Source organism: Anneissia japonica, unplaced genomic scaffold (assembly GCF_011630105.1).
Source record: "Anneissia japonica isolate Jap-2015-1 unplaced genomic scaffold, ASM1163010v1 scaffold5330_len1712360_cov203, whole genome shotgun sequence".
Classification (NCBI taxonomy): domain Eukaryota; kingdom Metazoa; phylum Echinodermata; class Crinoidea; order Comatulida; family Comatulidae; genus Anneissia; species Anneissia japonica.
Window position 1 is genome coordinate 53917 of NW_022711894.1, and position 8087 is coordinate 62003.

The window sequence follows — 8087 nt, forward strand, 5'->3', positions numbered from 1 at the left end:
GTTGACGTTTAAATGGAGTATGTTTATTTTTTATTTTTTACACTTCAGCTCTTTACGGGGACCCGCCCGACCATATCTTTGCCTTGGGTACAGGCGCCTAATTTTAGCCCATAGGAGGTAAGCCAACAGGTTATTAACTAAGTTCAACATTCAGATCAATCAGAGAAAGAAATATGATGAACAATACACAACAAGTAAAGCAGCTGACAAACATCATGATAACTCAAGTAAAGAAACAGATGACGTACAGACATTACACCAAAGGGAAACAGTTGAAGGACTCAATAATCGCCGAGGTTAAGACACTTGTCAACCAAATCTGGAACGCCCCATACAGTATGTGACAAACATCATACACCTGACGAACGCCATTACACCAATGTTGACAAACACAACGTGGATATAATGATCGTCCTTCCTCCATGGTCCAAGTAAAGAATCAAGTTGACGAACACTATCACCAAGGTGAAAAAGCTGTTGACGAACACCCATGCGACGACCATCATGATGACCCAGGTAAAAAAAAAGAGATGTGAGGAGGTAGTTGACGGAAACTACAAGTGCCGAACACTATGATCGCCCAGGTGAAGGAACGGACCGAACACTACGACGAGCATCATCCTCACCTGAGTAAAGAAACAGGTGACAAACACTATAATAAACATAATGATCAAAGTATGAATAGGAGTAGTTTTTGTAGAAAACACACCAAAGAATAAATGACGAATCCCAGGTAAAGAAACATGTGACGAAATCTACAGGTACCAAACCCATGTGAGAAAATATTTTATGAACACTACAGGTGACGGACACCTTGATCACCCAGGTACAGAAACAAGTGACGAACACTACAGGTAACAAGCCCAGGTGCAGAAACAGGTGACAAACACTACCACCAGGTGAAGAAACAAGAAGTGATGAGAACTACAGGAACAATTTAAGCCCAGGTGAAAAAAAAAAAACAAAAACAGGTGACGAACACCTTGATCACCCAGGTAAAGAAACAAGTGACTAACACTACAGGTAACAAGCCCAGGTGCAGAAACAAGTGACAAACACTAAGGTTAAGAAATAACTGAAGAACAATACATGACCACATGACGAATAATCACATAGAAGATGAAGAAGGTGCCAAAACTGTAGCAAACTTACGATCATCTAAGGTATAAAACAGTAAGAAGACATACTGTTGACAAACAATGATTACCCACGTGAGCAATTAAATGTGACAGACATCTGACCACATAGACGGTCAACTTAGGGTGACGGACATTATAGTGACGTGACTCACAAAACATCATTGCCATTAACTGATGATCAGCGATCACACGGGCCTACAAAACAAGTGGCCACATGCGGCTTTGAGTATAATTAATAACCCAGGTGACAAACTACATGTCATGACCTGATACCAGTGGAGCACTAACTGAACTCTCGTAACTATATTATTATGTTGTTGACCCTACATAATATAATTCTTACGTAAAGTCTTTTGTTGCTTTCTGAAATGTTGATTTTGATGTTTGTATATAGTGCTTTTGTGGTTAAGAGGTACGACCTGCTTTGTTGAAATATAACTTGTTAGTAATACAATAAGGTCAAACATTTGTGATTTTCTTCCTTTGTTTAACAGACGGGGTGAAAGTACTTTTTGTATTTCTTTTCTCAACTTGAAGTCATCGGTAGCTACTTATCCAAAAGGAAACAATAGTTTCACACGCCTAGATAATACTTCACCATGATGCTCATCGTTAGTTTCGTAATTGTGCCGGATGTGTTCAGTTGGGTCACACTTGATGCTGTCCATAGCTAAAAGGCCGCTGAACGATTCACCTGCTCGAACACATTGTGACGTATGTTATCTATGAATTGGAAAAAAAAAAAAAAAAAAAAAAAATTAATAATCACTACACTGCCGAGCTTTTTGACTGTCATGCCAGGTTGTTAGAGCAGCTCTATGTTGTAGGCCTAATGTCTCGGTTCACTCACATACACGTGTAGAGTACTGTCTTTCAATTTAGAAAAAGAGCTTTCTGTCTTCTTCTTAACCTTTACAGTAACACTTGATAAAGTTCTATCGATACCATATGGATAATTAACACCCAAGGCAAATAAAAAAAAACCACTTTATTATAACATCATAATGGCCTTAGTTGCTTACTGTAGGTTTTTTAATCCGTTAGTGTAATGGTTTTAGACTAGTTTTAGTAGAGGATGAAACGAATCCCTAAGTAGAGGATGTGCGAAACCCTAATCAGATGTGCTAAATTAATGTTCACAGTGAAAATTAAACTAAGTGTATTATTTAATTATAGTTTATGTAAAAAATGATGTGCATTAGACTGACTAAAGCAGGTCAGTACCTATATAGGTATGTAATTAACTTTACACAGTTTAATTGTATCCATAATTTAATTATTTAAAAAAAGCGATTCGAGATACAAGATCTCGTGTTCCAAATTGGAATCGGTTGAGGTTGATCTGCGAATTTTGGTAATTTAGTGGATCTAGATGTTCGCATGATGATAATTAAAATTATTATCATTTGTTTTAATTGATTTATTAATTAAGTGATCGATTGATTAATTAAAATATTGATTGATTGATTAAATTGTTTGAATGTTTGTTATTGATTGATTGATTGATTAATTTGAAGTTAACAACAATGTGTCAACTCATAAGCGAGAGTTTATAATGATGTGAATGTCCTAATTTGTTTTGCTCATTTTGTGTATGTTCATGAGAATATTGTTGAGAATATTTTTGTTATTTTTAGTCTCTGATCTAAATAATTAATTAAATTACACTGACCTAGAATCTCATCACGGGATACTCGCTAGACAGAATCGCTATCGAGAGAAATGTTAAGAACAAAATAACTTATTATTTCAACGATTTAGCTACAGTTACTTTGGTGGTAAAATCAGACAACCTTTATAATATATATATTGTATTGAAACGAGAAACGTATGCTTATAGGCCTCTTTGCCATTTTTAACAACTATATCAAAGCAATACAGTTTTTTCCAACTTACGAATATCAAAGACTATTCACTGTTATTTTCAAGGAGTAATTATAAAAGTAAAGATTAACTCCCTTGTAGTTGAAATAACTCCTTGCAAATAATGTTAGCATACGAAAATAATTTCATTATAACTTTTTAAGAAACAACTGAAAGCATTTCTGCAAAAGTAAACATAAATAATAATTGTTTTCTATCTGCCTTCTTATTAAACAGTGACTGATATGCCACTATACTTCGTTTTTTCCCTTAAACATATTTTCAATAACAAACGAATAATAATACAAACGCCTAATAAGGCCTACCATGGTTATCAGTATCATTAACTTTCGACTGTTTTTAAATAGTCTCTTCCTGGTATGTAATGCACTCAATTACATTTTTTAATTGAAATCAATTTGCTGAAGAAATGCCTGATAATTAAATCCTTCCCAACTGGCCTGATCGATTGTGTAATTCTAATTCTTTACTCACTGGTAACTAATGGACCGTTTTAGAAAGCTTTCTGTCCTTACATCCTGCCTGCAGTTAATTCTGTTTATTCGCTAATGTTATGATTATTTTTAAATTACTGTAATACATAAATTGCATATAACTTTAACGATTTGCCCTATATTAAATTCTTGTGACATCGGCGTAGAATTTCCATACTAGGTATATTGAATATGTGTGACTATATAGACTTATATAGAAATACACCTATTTGATCGCATTCCATAGGCTTGAAGGCGGAAAAAGTGCAGCCCGACAGTGAAGCTCACTGGAAACATCAAAGATTAGGTACCAGTACAGCACTGGGTGTTAAATAAAAAATTCACATTTGTACTCCGACTTATTTTTATGCCCACCTTATTTTACGCCTACTCCCAGGTGCGTGTGATAACTTTTTCCAAAAATATGCCGGCACGAATCTAAAAAAGGCACATGTGCATGTGTTAAACAATGTTACTTTAGGTTTTATTACAAAATTCCGGCAGCAACATGCCTATTTCATTCAAAAGACAAATTGTATATTATCAACAGTACGGTAATTTTGTTATTGATAGAATAAAAAAAAAATAATTTCACTGTCTTCCTTATTATCATCAGTTAACAAAAATAATCGTATTTTGCATGCTAAGATTGATTTTAAAGTTTGATGTTTAAATAGTGATTTGATTTTGTGCTCTTGTCTGATGTATGCCACATACTGCCTTGCTTATTATTATTATTAATATTATTATTATTATTTATTCAGGCAAAATTTTTTTTCAGGCATTGACAGTTTTAATTGTTTTTAATACATTGGTCATTTTTATGCAATTCAGAGTTATACTGCCAAATTAGAATAATGGAATGAGGTTAATGATTTGGAATCATTTGATGATGATAATGTATTATTATGTCATTAGCATACAGGTGTTAGTAAAGAAAGAAAAAAAATCTTAAAAATCGACTTGCTGAGTAATATCCTGTGAGAATGTATGCATCTTATAAGGATTAGTAGCAGTGGCCCATGAGCCTGTAGTTACCTGGTAAAACTGAAAAACCTGTAGAGACCATCTACTCAGCAACTACTCCTCAGCCAGTCGTTCGTTTACTTATCAACATCTGGTACAAATAACACGACGTTGGGTTATTGTTAATGATTTCTTGTTGGTGAGATATGTTATATAGTTTAGAGACTGAACCTTGTTCTCATGTCATGCTTCTTTGTGGTTGGGAACCCCCTCAAACTTATAGTCTACATTTTGATGCAACCAGTATACTGTTGACACAAAAATTAGTGATAATACATAAAAGGAAATATCGTTAATTATACATTAGGGCCAACTCCTTATAATAATAATAATAATAATAATAATAATAATAATAATAATAATAATAATAATAATAATAATAATAATAATAATAATAATAATGTCATTTTGTTAGGAAATTTACCAAATGTTCTACAGATATGAACATTTTTATATGTAATTCATACTTTCTTAGTATACATATTGTGTGACTATAATGTCTCTACAAGTATATAACAATGTGTAGATGATATTAAGACGTCCAAGATAATGCAGTGCTAGTGAATTGTCTGTTACAATTAATAATGTACCTTTATTCTATGAATACTTACCAGAATCGAAAACAGTTGCAAAACCCTTATCAAATGTGTATTCTTAAAGATGGTATATGATTCAAAATTGTTCTTGAATTGGAATCATTTGTTATATGTACTGGCAGAGTAGATATACTTAATTTGTACTGTACGGTACGGTACAGGGATTTGAAATTTATTTTTATAACTGTACTGTCTATGGAACTGATCCGGTATAAAAGGTGAATTGAATTGAATTTAATACTATTTAAGATTATAAAATGTTACCAGAAGTTTAATTTTATACTATTTTTCTCACTAAAACGGCTTCCTATACTGTTATATTTATTTATTTTTAATTTTTTTTTAAATTCTTTAACTTTTTTTTTACTTTTTACTTTTTATATATTTACTTTTTACCTGTCTCTTATACACATCTAGATGTGTATAAGAGACAGCTATAAGCGCCTCATGCACTTTACAGTAGTGTAATGCTTCAGGAAACACAAATTCAATAATAATTTTGATGGGGCGCCACCATTCTAAATCAATAACATTTTTACCCATGAACGATTCTAAACTAAATGTAAATACATTTACGTGAAACATAGTAGACCTACTTACGTTATCATCCATCTGCATATTTAAATCTAAATAAAGAAAGACACATTGAAAATTATGCCCATGTAATTATTGAGTTCCAATTATTAAAGCAGTTTTCTGGCATTATTCATTGTCAACATACTATAGATCTATATCAGTTTATATTTCAGAATTCTACTAGGCCTATTATTGAAAATAAGAGTCAAGAATACTGTAAATACTTTAAGGAGAGAGGAAGGCCTTAGGAAGCTAATGTTTCAACAAAGTTCTTCTTTCCTCTTAATAATATTCAACTATTTTGTCTCATGTCTTAAGTCCTGTCTAGAATATCAAATTTTAATTGACAACAAAAAAAAACAAACAAACAAACAAAAAAAAAAAAAAAAAAAAAAAAACCGGTGGTTGTATGCCCACATAGTCATGATGTGCCTATATTATGGTCATCTTGTGATGTCATCATGACCATATTTAGGCATGTCACATGTTTTTGTCAAATATAATTTGATGGTCTGGACAAGGCTTTATGTTCAGTTGAACCGCTTTGTTCAGATTATTATTGTTTTTGTATTTTAATTCATCAACTTGTTTCGTCATCATCATCATCGTCATCATCATCATCCATCATCATCATCATCATCATCATCATCATCATCATCATCATCATCATCATCATCATCATCATCATTTTAGGGTTCATTTTTAGTCCATGCAACCATAGGTTAGATGTTTGATGATCAAAAATTGAATTGGACCAAACTTTTCAAGACCGCGTGCCAATTAATTTTAATTTTTCTGGTAGTTTCCCTAAATAGGGTATGATGTCTGATGGCCCCTTTATACTCGTTCGTTTTGTTAAATCATATTGTTATTGTTTGAAGGTTTGCATGGTGAAGTAATAATATATTTAAATTAATGATTGCGGTACACCACGTAGATAATTCTGAAAAGAACTGTTGTTTTATTAGGGAATGTCTCGACGTTTATTGCAACTGAATTTCATTGTTAGATTAATTGTGCTTGTTTTGATTTGACATTTGATTTCAACAATATGATTATTGATGGTCAATAAAATAACTGAATTGAACAGAACTTTGAAGCTTTGTGACGCAACGTTTTATTATTATTTTTATTATTATTGTTATTATTTTTTTTTTATTTATTTATTTTTTTACTTAGTGTGTTTTTACAAATTCTATGCTGTGTTTTGGTTGCTTATTCACGCGTGTTACATTTGCTGTTGTTGTTTAGAGGCACCTGGCCTGCTAAATGGTTTTCATTACTATTTTGTTGTGTCATTGTTGTGAACGATACAACTCATATGCAACTCTCCATTTTATCAACTTGATGCTTAGAATATGTAAGCTATCGTCTCATATAATCTGCAAGATACTGATGATAATGATAATAATATAATTAAAATAACAATCCATAATGGTAATGGCGATAATAATGATATGATGATGATGATGATGAAGATGATGATGATGATGATGATGATGATGATGGTGATGATGATGTTCATAGATATATGGGTCTATATTCGTTACATAATGGTAATATGGTACTAGCTCACTTACAACAATCTGGATAATGTTTTGGATATTTACTGTTGACCAAAACTAACCAAATCGGCCTAACTAATCACCAACAAAAAATTGTTTTTTCTCCTTGTAAAAAAACGTGAATATTTGGTTTATCAAAACTAATACAAATTCAGCTTTTGCGAAACAATTTCTTAGAGTAGTTTGCTGTAGACGCATAACAAATTTATTAGGCATTATGACACATTTTAGGATGGGAAATGTTCAGGGTACTTTCCATCACGACCTGAGCTAAATGAGAAATATTTACCGCTAGAATGCTAGGAAATTTCATTATCAACTGTTGGCCAAAACTTTTAATCAAATCGGCCTAGCTAACCACCAACAAAAGTTGTTTTTTCTTCTTGTAAAAAAAGGGGATTTTTTTCGGTTATCGGAAGCAATTTGCATTTTAATGCACAGACGCATAACGAATAATGTTATTAGGCATTATGACACATTTTAGGGTGGCAAATGTTCAGTGGTATTTTCCATCACGACCTAAGCTCATGGTACATGGAAGGTGAACCTCTTTTTTACTAGAAAAAAGTACATACACCTTCAAAACCGTCCCAAGTGAGTACCGTTGTAACGGATTTTGTTGATTCGATTTGTTGACCGGTTGTTATCCATTTGTTTGTGATAAACGAAGCAGAGTTTCGTGAGAATAATTTGAGCATGGTTTGAATAAGAAGTCCTAATCGTAGATAAATCGAAGATTTAAGTAGGATTTCCTGTCTATCCACAGAACCGGCACAAATACAGAAACTTGCAGTTGGATGAACAACGTGAATCTAGCGTATAGGCATA